Source organism: Cinclus cinclus, chromosome 5 (assembly GCF_963662255.1).
Source record: "Cinclus cinclus chromosome 5, bCinCin1.1, whole genome shotgun sequence".
Classification (NCBI taxonomy): Eukaryota; Metazoa; Chordata; class Aves; order Passeriformes; family Cinclidae; genus Cinclus; species Cinclus cinclus.
In genome coordinates this window covers 23,358,726-23,375,087 of record NC_085050.1, presented here as the reverse complement: position 1 = coordinate 23,375,087, position 16,362 = coordinate 23,358,726, and positions in this window count along the sequence as shown.

Genomic DNA, 16,362 nt, shown 5'->3' with positions numbered 1-16,362 from the left:
AACCTCCAGCATTAGCTCAGAAATATCCTACATAAACAGGAAACCATCATTTGCATTAGTATTCTCTTGTCTTCTAACAAGCTCTGCTGTTCATGGGGGTGTGAAGCTGGATTTTCCATTACTGTATACATGAAAGCTCTATCGGTGTAGAAAGTAAGGTGTTCTTGGAGGAATGCACAGAGCCCTTCTCAGCTCTCTGCAAAATTATACCAACCAACTTCTGTGGTATTGGAAGCTATCATGATGGATTTTTAAAAAATCATTAATGTCCTTAAAAATGCAAATAATTTTGTTACCCATTTGGATGATGAAATTTACTTCTGCTACCCTAACTTGAAGCCACAACAAAAGATAGAAAACTGACTAAAAAATGACTAAGTTAATCTTAGCACATTAAATTTCAAATAGAAAACTGTAAGTCTCCTGTAAAAATTTAAGTATATAATCTTATGGTAACAACAACTACCAAAAAACCCAGAAAGACTCACTTTATCTAGAGCTACAAAACTCACCCTAAAACCAGAGGACTAAAAACCAAAACTACTAAACATCTGGACTCAATAAGGAAATGATACGGTATCACTAAGGGTGAAAATATACAAAATATGGTCTTTCAAGACACACAATTATGAAATATCCCAACCAGGAACTAAAGAACAATATCATCTTGAGCTACAATCTCAAATCCAGTCTGGGCCACTCTCAAAGGCTGTCAAATTCCAAGCAGTATTTATAGTACAAGTATTACATAGTAACCTCTGTAGTCTGCTTTATAAAAATGAAAATGGAAGCCGGGTGATGGGGCTTTTGGGCACCAATGGGCTTTGGCTCTGTAGGGCAGGGCAGGCAGTTTTTACTTTACCTGCAAAAACAACAAAACTCCAGAAAGTTCTGTTCCACTCCCACTTCCAACAAGCTTAGCTGGATCACCTGTTTGGTCTGCAATGTGACCCTAAACCTATCCTGTGGGTAGCAAAGTACAACACAGTAGAAAGAGAAGGAATGGGATTTAAATTATTTGGTCTTTGAGAGAAAGACGGATATACAGAGTGATTCTCTCGTTTAAAAAAAAGAAAAAATATTTCTCAGTACTTTTCTAGTACATCTTTCTGCTGATGATATACAAGGAAGCAGATCATTTTTGACAGTCTTAAGATGAATCTTCTGGTAACAGACATGATGTAAGGAATTTTATACTCTTTCACTACTATTTAACACTTGTATCTTTCTAGAGACAGAATTCTGTTGTGCCCATTCATACCCATTAACGTGCCTGCCTTTCCAAAGATTTTCAAATATAAATTGTGCTAGTATTCAAAACCAGTAGTGTCTTAAACCAAAGTAAGTTAAGTCTAAAAACATAACACACATCAGCTGAGTTAGAAATTTGTCTCCAGCTGAAAGGGACATCAGTCTTTTTGCCCTTTTATTGAAGACTTTGCTCTTTTCAGTAATAAAAACCACCGTTTTTTTTTCCTTTCATGCTCATGGTTAGCCCACAAGACTGCTCTCAACAGAAGCATACCAAATTAATTCATTAAATGCCCTCTGGTAGCAGGACAAATTGATGAGCCAAGGGAAAGAGTAGATGTGATAAAAATTAAGGGGTTATCACAATTCTTTCTAGAATTACACCAAACATTATAGATTCAATGCGTGAGTAGGTGGCACTACAGCTGAAATTGGATGCAGGCCATGAGAGAGTAACACACAGGCTTAACATTCTCTTCATTATGCAATAGATCCAAGGCCAGTAAGAAATATATTAGTAAAGAAACAGATGTTCTGAGAACATGCAACCCAGACAGAGCTCTTCCTTTTACCTGCTTAGTAGCAGTAAAGAAGCCTGCAGAGGGAAAACAGCTTTTCCATCCAGTCTGGACCAGTGCCAGGAAAAACTAAGCTACAGATCCAAAAGAGAACTGATCCTTGATTTTAATTACAGGAAGACTGCTTATACATTAGCTTAAAAATGTAACTCTCAAGGCATAAGACAAGCTACTATCAGGTAACTTTGCCAAGGAGCAGAGAAGCGAAAGAAATGGCCATTCAAGCACCAAATATCCACAAAACAAAAATCACTCCTCTCTAGCTACACCCTGCCCAGCTGTGCTGGCAAGAACCATTGTTGCCACCTCCTTGAGAGCTGAGGACGTTAGGTTGAAGGCACACCACCTGTGCCACCAGCACTGGCAGCACCAGTGTCATCATCACCATGATTACAAGTACTCTCTTCCCAGGATTTTGCTACCCATGGGACCAAATATGGAAACTACAGTAATCACCTTCAGAGAGTGAACAATGGAAAAGAATGCTGAGTTACCTTCTTGCTGCTCGTGGACTTCACTCAAAGTTCAAGGAACAGCTGTATACAGAGTCCCAAGCCCACACATGGTACCTGTGTTACCTCAGGAAAAAGCAACCCTCACCAAAATCTAGCTCTAAAGTTTTGGCTTGAAAATATTGTGGGGAAGGGGCTCAGGTAAAAATGAGGGTATTTATAGAAAATTTTTATTCTTTGCCCACAGGGCAATTAAGATGGAACTCCAAATATAAAGAATGTAGGGCTAATTAAAATTTTTAAGCGCTGTAGAATTACTGGTTTAATGGTCTGCCAAATGACAGCACAGTCCCAGAAAAGAGTTCTGGCTGCAGAAAGCCCTTAATCCCAATGAATAACTAACTGGGAATAATGTCAGCAAAACAGCTGTCAGGATCAAATGCTGTTCAAGTCGACTAGAGGAACAACTGCATAGAGCTGGAAAGCAATATGTTCAGCCCAACTTCAAAGCAAAACCAGGAGCTCACACCACAGTTTAACTAAAATCTGCCTCCACCACCTTCTATCTTAAAAATGGGGTTTATGCAGGACAAAGACAGAAGTAGCAAAGGAAAGAAGCAACTGTTCTCTTCAGAAACAGAGCTGGGTCAATTGGGAATTAATTTGAGACTTGGGTTCAAGTGTCTTCCAAAGAGATGATTTGGCAAATTGGTATCTGTCTGCACTCATGCTTCTCACTTTCTACTGTGATAGAAGGGAATACTAAATGCAGAACTCTCGAAGACACAACTTCACAGAAACAATGTACCAGGGAATCTCTATTAAGCCCTGCTGAGCAACTCACACTAGTCAGAATTGCTATCAAATATTTCCAGTAGAAAGAGCTACATCTTGCCTGCAACATGATCAGGGTCTGAGATCCCCACTCCAGCTTCCTGGGGAAATGGAGATTTTACAGTGGATTAGACATGCCTGATCTAGCTTATATATTCTGAGGTTCCTGTTACAAGGTGCATTCTCCGAAAGCTCTTTATCCATACTCTGCTAATTTTCATTTCTTCCCATCTCTCAACTAAATTTCTTAAATTTCTTTATTGCTGTGCAAGTATAGAAGAAAAACCTTGAAAGTATATGCACCAAGATATGAAGATACAAGGGGCATGGATGACCAACTGCACATCAGTTACTCAAGTAAGCTCTCAATAACCATTATCCTATATTAAGATATTTTAAGCCCTTAATGCACATGGTAGGCAGAGAGCTGGCAGAATCCATGCGACAAATACCTTTTGTCACTCGTATCTCTATGCATTAACAGATGGATTACTGGGCAGTCATTTACAGACTAAAAATCCCCCAACATTGCCCACACAAGCAAGTAAAATGGTCCAAAGCCCTTCAGCCAAAAGCCAAATTTTGAGTTAGATGGGCTGCTGATGAGCAAAAAAAGTCATTTTGGTTCGCTAGTAAGAACAAAGTTGTAATTCTCCTAACTTGTATTATTTCAAATATTCTGTCACTGCACTGGGAGTGAAAGAACTATAGTTACTGCAGCCCGGAAATTCCCAAACATGCTCTTTCCCTCCAACAGCCTCATTAGACTTCTGCCAGGAAGAAATCATGGCTCTGAGGAGTAGGACAAGTGCACAGGCCAACACACTTGGTTTCAAGCTCAGTCGTTTACAAGACATTTTCATGGCAACCTATAAATGCAATTGGTTGTGGAAGACTTGTCAGACAGCAGCTTTTCATCTCATGCCACTGTCCTAAGGAATTCTGCTATGATACACCTCTGGACAGCAAAGGACATGGGTGTGCACATTTGAAGTGGCTTTCTGTCCCTGCCAGCAGCTTTCTACATTGTAGAAGAGCCATTTCTCTAACTTGCTTTTTGTTGAAGAAATAAAAGCTTATTCTCAACAGAGAAGCAGCAAGAGTTTTTGGAATCTTGGAAGCATCTCAGCTTTGTTGACTCTATCACATCTCTTTCACCAAACATTTACAGCTGTCATGCTGTTGCAGTTCTAAGTTTAAAACACTCTCCCTCCCCACCAAACATAAAAATAGGAGCTCATGTTTTGCTCTCTTCATATGCTTTTGTGTGCAAGATGCTTATGTTTTCCCTCTCAATCCTAAAAAAGCAAATTTCCTAAAGAAAACTTTGACCTGGTTGAAGTTGCATGCACTGAGAAATCACTGCTCGAAGTCAACACTGGCAGTCCTTTCTCCATGAGCACCTTTTACAGTAGCACCTATTTCCTGGATGCGCTGGAGGCCAGGTCAAGCCATGGGAAACTATTACTTTGATGCTTCATATCGGAGCTCCTCGCCCTGTGCAAAGCCTGCTCCCACTGCTCCTTGTGAAAATCAGCACCTTCCAGTCACATAGCCCTGCACCCCGAGCATGCAATGATGGCATATTCTCCTAGCCTTACACAGAGACCCCCCTCATGGTCTTCTTCCTCTTGGGAGATACCAAGAGACAGGGAAAAGGCAGCAAACAAAAGCTTTCAACACAGTTTGACATTGCACCACTGCCAGCAAGTCTGCGCTGGCTTTGATCTATTGATTTCAAGGCCCTTTATGTGGGAAGCTGAAATGCAAGTTTTTTTCCACACAATTTATTTGAAAAAAAAGAAAAAAAGAAAATACAGTATGGCAATGGAGAACTAAGCATTGCACTGAAAAATTAACAAATATTGCGGGTGGCTGTAAAAACCACAAATATCAGATCTGCCTATAACCAGAATACGTACTCAAGTGTCTTGGTTGAAATCCAAAAATAAAAAGTACAGAATCAAAGCTATTATTCCTCAGTGCAACATCAGAGACAATAGTGAACTACAATGAAGGGAAATTGTTGGATAAAATCCTGAAAGCACTGGTAGACAAGTTTTTAGTATATCTTACTGGAATGTCACCCAGAGCTACCCCTGTGAATTTTCATTAAATTGTCCCATAACCTTCTATAACAGCTTCACTTACTTTCTCCCCTGAAGCTGCTAACACAAAGTAAAATAAGTGAAAGGAGTGAAATTACAAAGCATTTATTACTAAGATGCATTTTTAAATAAAAATAGGCATATTTTCCTGTTTAGGGTACTCCAAGAAGGTTCTCTCGTCGATTGCATTTCATCCTTCATAAACTGCATATCCTTCACAGATCTGTTTGATGCATATCATTGGAGGGCACCCATAGCAAGTGAACATCTGCAAATCTAACTGAGGACTGCTTCCTGGGAGAAAAATAATTATTGAAAGATAAACAAGGGAGGTAAAATTACTGCAACTTCACCAGCTTTATTTTTAATACCCCGTGCTCTATTTATGCTCCTTTTCTCAAAGGACATATATCACCTTTCACTGCATTGTGCCAGTCTGAGAGTCTCTGGGTGTCAGGAGCAGCAATGCAATATCTGCCTGTGCTGGAACCACTGCTGGAGCCACCACACAAGAGCCAGCAGTTCCACTCCAAGCAGTGGCCATGCCCCTGGGTTGTCCCGAGAGATCAGTGTAGCACTGCCTACAGCCCCTACCACCAGCAGGCAGAAGTACCTGCCTTGACAGAAAGTGCTCTCCAGCCCAGCATCCTCAGCAGAGCAGTGACATGGGCAGAGTGGCTCTGGTCTGAGGGAAGGAGAAAACAAAAGTCCCAGCAAAACTGAAGATCTGCATGTTCATAATTAAAATGTTTAGAGGGTACTTTTTCTTCCCTCTGGAAGAGGCAAGATGTTTCTAATAAAGGATGATTTGAGTCAATTAAACTTTGTTGATTTTTGGTTTTTTAACATGTTATTCCAAAACTGAGGATCTCCTTGTTAAAATAAAAATTGGTTTTGGTAGGGGTAGGATATTAGGCTAAGGTTTTATATAATTTCTCTGAACTCAGGCAAGACTCACCTTTGTGACTTACTGATTATGACACCTTCTTTTCCTTGCAAGCATAATTTTTTTTCTAGAAAACAAATTATTTTCTTGACTATCTTTAATTGATCCAAACACTGTCAAAGGACAGACACTGCACATGTGTACTCCTAAATTCGTAGCTTTTTTTTTCCAAACCAACTTAAAAAACAACTCATCAGAATCGGGAAAAGGACAAACAGAAAAAAAAAATACTTGCATAGTTGTTCTCAAATTTATTTTTTTTTCTGTTTAGATTACATAGTTACATTTATGCCTCTGGACTGAAAAAAATTCCAGAGTTGTTTTTGTTGCAACAACATATGTGAGTTAGACCACTGAAATGAATCACAACAATTGCACAGAAACAAAGCCAAGGGATTCATGGCTGAACATCCTGGCACACCGGGCATCCCTGCCTGCACCAGACTGACAGAGACAAGGCAGCCACTTCTGCCTCTTCGCATCCCTCCCCCTTTCCCAAACACAGCCAGAAAATGCACACTGACAAGTAGCAGACTTCAGCTAACACACCATGACTCTTTAAATTGGAAAGAAAGATATTGGAAAATACAAGCAAAATTGCCATCAAAGGCATGAAGTTAATATTCAAAACCAGGAATTCACAAAAACCAAAAAAAAATTAGAAGACTTCAGTGCTTTTTCTCAGACACAGAAGCTTCCCTTCTCTGACAGCGGACTTAAAAAAAAAAATCTCTTCCTTAAGAATTTTCTAGATTTGTAAAGTAGACATTTGGACAAAGGATTTTCAGTATTTCGTGGAAGTAGACTTGAAAGGGAGTATCCAATACAACGGTATCAGATATAAAATTTGCAAAAGAACTTAAATCATTATGAATTCCATAATTTCCTTGAATATTTATATGCAGGCGAAGATTAAAGTTAGAGGTTTGGATTTGGGAGCTACATTTGTTTTAAGACACATATCAAGACCTCTAACCTCCACCAGAGCCACAGTCTGCTGTGATATGACAGCATAACTTTGTACATTTCATGGAGAACTGTGCTGGCAAAGCCCCACAAAGAGATTTTTAACCTCAACCTCCTGTCCTCTGTAGCCATGCAGACATTCTGCTCCCACTTGAAATCAGTTATTTATGGGCATTACCCTCTGCTTTTGCAAAAGCAAGGTTGTACTTCTCAAGCCAGAGCAACAGTTAAAAGTCTTTGTGCCAGTCTGTGACCTGATTCTGAACTACAAATTCCTTTGAATTCCTTGGCCTTCTGGTTTTAGTGGAAAGATCATTCAGAGCTTTTTCCTGCCAGTCCAGAAATGCAAAGGTCCCTAAGTGGAATTCCATACTTTTCTTCATTTCATACTTTTCTCAGTTCACAACTTCTCCTTCCAAGAGTTCCATCCCATGAGAAGGAATTCAGATGATGTAGTACCATCAAGCATTCAATACCTTATGTAAAGCCCTTGACCTGCATTTTTGCTGAATGTATATATCAGAGCTAAAATAAATTTTTGGAACTCTTATGTATTAATCTTTCAATAGATTTTGCTTCCTCATTGTTGGTGAGAAAAACCTGAAACACAGTAATGTATGTCTGAGGAACTGAAGGTAACAGCTTAATTTATTTTTTAAATGATACTGCAATCACCTAGACATTTGATTGCTCCTGACTGCAGCACTCTATGGAGATCTATGAACACCAGGAGGAAAGGAAACCAGAGGGAATGTAATTACAGTATCAGGATGAGATCTCCTGGGTTCCATGCATTATATGGAATATGTACAGCCACTTTCCATATAGCTTGTAAATAACTGAAGGCCTGGAATTCATCTGAAGACTGCGGAAAAGTCAGATGGGAGGTAGACAGAATTTGGATGTTGGAACAGCATAAGGCAAAAGCCATCACAGAGAACTTTTCCTTTGACGGTCTTCCTGAAATTCACAGTGGGATCACACATTGCAAAAATCCCTGTCTTATCTCTGTCATGAACCAGGGATCATGCAGAACACTCTGTGGAGGAGCAATTAATGAAGAGCATTTCTCTCTTACCTTACTCATCCATCCATTCAGAGCAGAATTAAAGAATTGCTTCCCCTGCCTCCACCATGCTGCTCCTTAGCCTGTGAAGCGCCCTGTGAATCACTGACAATGATGCCAAAGCCAAGAAGTCACAGCAGTATTATTTTTCAGAAGCTTAGCTTGTCAAAGTTGATTTCAAAATCAAGCTGTCTTTGGTACTAGGCAAAATAGGGTTTCTCTTCAAATGAGCAAATGAGGATTTTCTTCCTTCCTCACCAGTCAAGAATTCAGTAGACTACTTTAAGTCAATTTTAGCATCAGATGCAAGCTCTATTATTAACTCTATTGTTAAGCTAGACATTTTTTCAGGGTAAGGATTGCTGGCAATAATCATCATATATACATATAATTAGAGAAAAACCCTAGTTAACAGTAGCAAGTTATACTGGGACTGAGCAGAGTGACTGTCAAGGTATAGGATTCTTATAAACAACTAATACCACAAACAAAAAGCCTTGTAAGGATTTAGCATCTAAATTCTCAAGAATTAAGCCTGCATGCCATCTTCTCAAGATCTGGAAAGGAAGAGAAATTTAAATTCCTTACTGGTCAATTGTAGCAGTGCACAATGAATTAACTAACAACCAAAAAAAATTCAAGCCAAGCCACGGAAATTGGCCATTTTTACTGTTTCCTCTAATAAAACAGGTTTAGTAAAAGTAGTTAGATTACAAGCCAAACATATTTCACACTGCCTTGATGAGTTTCTACAAAGAGCAGCATACCCTGAAGATGCCAGCCATAAGCCATAGGAGTTTTGCTTTTCTATAAAGAAGAATCTTGCTTATATAAACAGGCTCTTCACTACAACAACACAAGTGGCCTATAAAGTAGAATTAAAAATAAAATTAAGTGATGCTTATTGACCCACTGTCAAGGGTTATAGATGCACAGAATAACCAGATCGGTAGGGACCTCACAAGGCCTCTACTCCAACATCCTGCTATGTGCAAGTGCAGCTCTTGGGTCTGGCCAGGCCATTCCCAGCTTTGTCCAGATGGGAATTAAACATTCCAGGGCTAGTGCTCTCCCAACATCTCTGGTCAACCTGCACACATGTTCAGCTGGCTCATGGTGAAGAAACTTCTCCCTATATCAAGCCATAATCTTTCCTATTTTAATTTATGACGAGTATCTCATTTTCCTGTCACACACCTCTGTGAAGTGCCTGAATCTGTCTTCTCAAAAACCTGCTCACAGGTACAGGGATGTTGCTGCCATGTCCACACAAAGCCACCTCTCCTGAAGAAGCCCAGCTCCATCACCCTCTCTCTCATGGCAAGTATCCCATCCCAGTTCAGCCTGTGGGCTCCTTGCTCCTTTTCCTCCAGTTTATCAATGTCCCTCCCACACTCTGGGCTCCAAAATTGGATGCAGTATTCCAAGAGGGGCCTAGCAAGTGCCAAACAGGAGCAAACAACCAATTCCATCACTACCATCTCCAGAATCATGAAGGGGTAGCCTCTCCTGCTGCCAAAACACCACAGGCTTGTTCCCAGTTTCCCCACAGGTTCCCCCAGTCCTTTCCATCAGAGGTACTGCCCCAGCAGTCAGTCCCCACTCTGTCCCAGGAAGTGCCTTTATGCTGTTCATAAAATTAAAGGCAGTAATAAGCAGGGATTTCTTCATTTTAAGCTGTGGTACATTACTGTTCACATTCTAACAAGGCTGTCTCAAGGACACAGGCCACCACCCTTTCACTCACAATAGTGATTAACATAGCTGGGAGAAGTTTCAGTTATCAACTTTTTAATGTCATGTTCCTGGTGCCATAGTATCTGTTGTACTCTTTGTACTCTAAGGGTCTGAGTGAGGTAAGTCGTTCTTCTTTAACTGATAATATTGGAATGAGAAGAAGAAAGAAGGAGGAGGAGGAGGAGAAGGAGAAGGAGAAGGAGAAGGAGGAGGAGGAGGAGGAGGAGGAGGAGGAGGAGGAGGAGAAGGAGGAGGAGGAGGAGGAGAAGGAGAAGGAGAAGGAGAAGGAGAAGGAGAAGGAGAAGGAGAAGGAGAAGGAGAAGGAGAAGGAGAAGGAGAAGGAGAAGGAGAAGGAGAAGGAGAAGGAGAAGGAGAAGGAGAAGGAGAAGGAGAAGGAGAAGGAGAAGGAGAAGGAGAAGGAGAAGGAGGGAAAGCTTAGATCTTCATGGCATGTTCACCAAAATGTTCATACCTTTCCCCATGCAGCTGTCCTTTTAAGACCCATATATGGCCTTTTCCTTAAAAAAACTGTTCTTCTTTGAAAGTTTGCAGAGAATGAATGCACAGAATCTTTCATCCATGGATGAAAAGCTCCTAGACTGCTAGATTTTTCCAAACAAAAGTTAATGTAGTTTTTATAACCTAATAAAACAAAACATTTTAGAAGCTAGAAAATTCTTCTGTGTCTACTATTTAAACTCCACCTTTGAAAAGATTTCACCTTCCTTTCAAGAGGACTAAAGCTTGTCTTAAAAAAATAATTTAAAAAACATAGTTACTAGCAGAACAAGCACAGTGACATTACATAGCTGTGCTAATTGATCTCCACTGCCAAATACATAATGGCATCCCAGACTGGTGTTAAGGTCTTTTACCTATTTTAAAATTTCAGTACCGAGAGTAGAAATTAATTTAGATTTGAGACAATTAAGAGTTCAGTCCTGCATTTCCTGACATTATCCCTGCATCAACAGTATTGTTGTTCTGATTATTTTCACCCCTGTGCCAAGCACTACTTGTAATATGGCTTAAAAAGATCTCATGACAAGGGAACTGGGTTCATGTTTACAGCACAGGAGGTCAGCTGCCAGGCAATTGGAGAGGAGAAAATTTCTATTAGGTGGTAGTCTGACAGGGTCAGAGAGTTTGGGTGGGTTCTTCCAACCCCATTAAATCAATTTAGCTCTCATTCCACGGAATGACTAACTAAGCCAGAATGAAGAACATCCCATCTGTCCTGCCTGCAGTCCCTAAACTCTGCCCAGGAGGAGATGTAGAGATAGCAGCGAAGAATTCCTCTCCAAGTCCAGTCACTGTAACCACAGGAAAGTTATCCTGCATTCACATACATCTAGGGCCAGATATCAACCACACGCCTTTTGACTCTTCATGGTTACCTTACACTGTGGGAATGATTCTTCTGGCCTATATACTTCAGCTTGTCTGCATATCAGGCAACTTGTCTAACACATTTGCATAGGTTTCTTCTGGACTGAAAATACAGTTGCTCACTTCAACATAGTAATTCCCATAAAGTATACCAGTAAGACACTCTTCCAGAAGAAGAAAATGAGCTAAAAAGAAAGGCCAGAGGCTGAGAAAATTCACCTACAAACACTGCTTGGAGGCTCATTCAACAACTATTCTACAACATTTGATTAATAAAACCAATCCGTTTTAGAGCTTGGTGCAACATTCTACACTTAAGTGGTTGTATTGAAATACTCTTGTAAAGTAGTTAAACTGCATTCTCTGGAAATGCTTGCTAGGGAAAACGTCTGTTGGATTTAATGCATTCCTATCCAAATATTGGCATGACTGTAGAGGCACCCAAAGTTCCCAGTTTGACTACAGGCACCACAGTTCTAGGAACTGCGTCAATATTCAGAGGAACTGAGTCCCTAGACTGAGGGATTTGAGGATCTTAGAATCAGCTTCACAGAAGAGTAGATGTCTACACATGTTTGGAAATAAAAACACTCCTGCAGGACACAGGTCACTCGGATACTCAGTGATCAGTCAGCTTCCCCAATGCATTTCACCAAAAGAGCTTTATCTCTGATGTTCCTCAAAGGTCATACTGCATTCCAAAGATCATGTAAACAAACTTGTATATTATTCAAGTTCCAGGCCACTGCTGCAGATACTCCACACAAGTCCTTCACCATCAGGAAAGATTTGCTCAATGAACTTCCTTCAATTCCTTTTAAGTTACATTTTTGCAGTGGGGACTTCAGCTCTTTGGCTGAAAAAGACACTCTATAGAATCCTTGCTAGACTCCGGCTCAAGCAAATGAAATGGAGTTTATTTGCCTGAGTCACTTCCCTGAATTTATGCCTCTCATACTCTTCCATAGTGCAGGAGTGGCCTGCCTATTTTGCTGCATTATATGATACAACCAGAGGCACTAGGAAATGCCCATGGTCCTAAGCTTCTCCTAGAAGCAGCACCACTGTTACTAACTTAAAACCCCACCTCAAATACAAAAATCCAAAAAGTGTTTTGCTAGAAGGCAAAAAGAAGTCACAAAACACAAAACATATTTCTCTGGCTGGCAAATTTCTCCATAACACAAGAATTCTTGTGGGGAATGTATATAGGAAAAAAACAGCAGATTATTAGAAGTTGATGGGATTTAGCTTACACATATCTAGTGGGAATGAAAAAGTCAAGCACTGGTCACAATGGACAGAAAAACACAACCTGTTTATTATTGTCATACAACTATAAAGGAAGTATTCTTATCAGCTGGCAAAGTTTCTAAGGAATACAAATCTATGGAAAAGTCATCCTCCTCAGCAATGAGGAGACAGCATATTAATGAGGCAAGGCTAGAAGGCACGATGAGGAGATAGCAATACCCTCAGGAGTTAGACCAGTATTAAATGTGACTTTATTACTGTATTATTCTCCCATAAGTCTTTACAGCAAGAATAACTCTGTTTATACAGATGTTCTTTCAACCACTAGTTATTCTAGATTAAACACACATATGGAGAACCTTGATATTTTAAGATTACAGACCCCTAGATTAAATTAGATTTGTTATTTTGCTGTAGTATGCCACTAGGCTTTACAAGGTTGATATATTCTTTCAGTGAAACTGAAGACGTGTTAATTGAAATGAGATACCACACCTTTAATAATGCAGACTGATGTAGCTCTCTCACAGGGTTTTTCATTCAGTGCCTTTATTTTTAATTCCTCTGAGTGCTACCAATAAGGTGCGTTTTATCATTAACAGGGCATTCTTCACTTAAGTAGTACATGCCAAGCTAAACTGAAATAATAGACTATTTTGCTGTTACAAGAGGGATGTACAGTTGGTATTTATGCAAAATTAAGCAAGCCTGAACTCTGGTTTCCTACCCTAAGGGGATCATGATCAAAACTCCACAGAATTCCAAAATCCCACCTTCTGCAACACAAAAGAAACCAAATCTATAACTCGAAATACTCTCTTACAAACACAGATTGTTAGATATATAAGTAGCCTCGGCAGTAGGTCAGAGCTCTGGCCTTTTTTCCTGCTAATGTTAACACCTCAGTGCTACTGGGTCAGAGCTCTAGGGAGAGGCAAGAGGATTAGTAAAAGAATCCACCAAACCTTCAGTGTAATTTAGACCACCACACACTGCATCCAGATTAAAGTAATGCTGGCAGAGAAAAAGGAAGGCTTCTGGCACCCAGAAGACTATCTCAGGTGAAAGGTGACAGACCCAAGGAGTAAAGATAAGACCCATAAGACCTCCGGAGCAGTGGAACGGAAGTTCCTTGATCCTTGCAGATCTAAACATTCATCACTTAATGTCTTGGCTGCCCATCCACAAGAGAAGCCTCCCCTTCCAGTACCACCAGGGGAGAAATGTACTGCAGACCACAGGGCGGATTTCTGCAGCCCTACAACCATAGTGACAGCACTCACACGAGGATTTAAACCAGATGAGAACTGAACAAGCAAGTCACACAACTTAATAGTTAGAAATAAAATGCACAGTAAGCTGGGAGAGTTTTCAATCTGTCCATTTCTACTTTAATTTCCTTGCATGGTACTATTTTACAGCCTAAGACAGGTTTTAAGCAGTCTTACACTGCTAACATTCTCACTAGTTTGTCTGCTCTGTATGACAGGTTCAATAGCTCTCCTTGCAATCATAACAGTTTATTTTATTTTCATTTGAGAGAGATGTAATTTTAAATGGTCAGAAGGAAGATTGAAGACAAGACACACTGGACATTTGCTAACATCTCTAGGCCAGAGAATAAACTGGTGAGAGACAAGTAGAGAGCCAGATGAAGCAGATGGACTTAGTAGCCAGACACAGCATGACCTCCATTTCTGCTTTTCATGCAAATTGATAGGGCTTGGCACACTGCATGTTGATACCTTAACATTTCCTATTTTTTTTTCATTTTATTTCTTTTTAAGACTGACATTGTTTTTCAATAACTTTGCACTAGCATATCAGGCTCTGCATAATTCAGTCAGTTCAAATCATCCAGATTTAGAAGGGTGAATGCTGACCAGATTTTTGGAAGAGGTAATAAATAACCCTCACGCTCCAGAGCTTAAGCCAAACTGGGATTAAAAGGAAATACAATGTGTTAGGCAAATTAAGACACATTTGCTTTACTGGCAGCTTCTTCCTTCTTTCTCTTAGTGGGAGCATCAACTCCAGGCACTACTGGAAAGGCAGATGCTTTCCTCTCACACCACGACCGACAGACCGACAGACCATGGCAATGCTCCAGGCTCCTGACACATTCCCCTCAGGCAAGGGGATGGTTGCAAAATTAACATTACATTACAGTTCTGTCATTCATGCATCAAGCAGATGATGCTTTAAAAAGTGGAGGAAGCACAAAAAGTTACTGACGACTTCCCCTGCACACATGGAACACTTGCATTTGAATGCAGGACAATCCTGCTCTGCTCACCAGAGCCTGCGTAGCACAAGAGACAGGCAGGAGATCTCCTGCCACAGTGAACTGTGGAATAAACTGCCCAAGAGAGAAGTTTCTGCTTGATCGACAAGGTTCTATTCTAATACAGGAAGACCTCTATTACCTTAATTATTATCATGCCTGAAGTGGCTGATGACAGCTTTGTTATCTACAAAGAACTGCTTCACCATTGAGTTCTTGGCTTCATTAGCAGTCAGCAGGACTCATGGTCACAAGGTGTTTTTGTACCATGTATATGATGGAATCACGTGCCTCTCTCCCCTGGTCCTCTGTCATAAAGAAGGCTATACAGAAACTGCCGTATTCATCTTCCCAAGACAAATGGTGTGTATGTGCACTTCACTTTTCCAAGCTGCACACTCACCTTTCCTCGGCACAAAAGCTCCTCTTTTCATATTCATCGTGGTTCCTCTGCCTTTGGTCCTACACCAGCCAGATTTACATCGTGTCAGGGCCAATTCCCTGAAGACTGACACAGCATTACTTTTCCAGTTGATACCGGAGTAAAAACATCAGTCTGAAATTCCCAGGGCTTAATTCACAGAATCCTAAAGTCACAACGATTTTTACAACCTCTTGCCTAGTCATTTTCAGAAAAGAGAATCCACTGAGGCTTTCTAAAAGCTGCAGATTACATTCAAAGCCCACAGCCAAAGGGAGCAGCTACGCTGGTATCTGGGTTTATGCCACCTTCACGCATGTGCTGTACCGGAAATCAGATGGAGAGCTATTTTAAGCGTCTCTATTGGCACATGCCAAAATATTTAACTATTAAATTTGACCCACCACCTGCCCATCTTTCCGTTTTACGGCGCGACCAAACAGCAAGCACGTCTATTTTTTTCTGCCGCGCTTGAACAGCCAGACTAAATGTCTCTCCTCGGTCGGCTGAGGGACGGGGACAGGGGCAGCAAGGCTGTCCCCGGCCTCGCAGCGGTGGCGGCCCGCCCCTCCGCGTACTGCGGAGCGTTACCTGTGCGGCCGCCACCGCTCCCGAGGCCGCGGGGAGCCGGCGGGGCAGGGCCGGACGCTTCCCGGCGGGGCAGGGCCGGACGCTTCCCGGCGGGGCGGGGACCCCTGGCCACCCCCGGGAGCCCCGCGGGGGACGGGGGAGCATCCGCGTCCGCTCCGTAGCTCGGCGCACCTGCCCGGCTCGTGTTTACAGCCGTCCCGTTCATCCCAGCGCCGGGGGCGGGGAGGGGAAATGCGATTAACAGATTAAGTTTGGAAGAGACGGAAGGGGGTCGGAGGCCCATCCAAAGGAGCGCACCCTGCGCGGGGGCTGAGCGGCGGCTCGGTCAGCCCCGGCTGCTTTCCCCGCAGCGAAAAATAGCCGGGCAGAGCGGCGGAGAGGCCGGGATAGAGATCAGCGTGGAATAAAACGCCCACAGTCCCCGGGGGGACAGCGACCGCGGCGGGGAGGTGGGGGGGGAAGGACACCGGGTTGTCCCGCGGGGT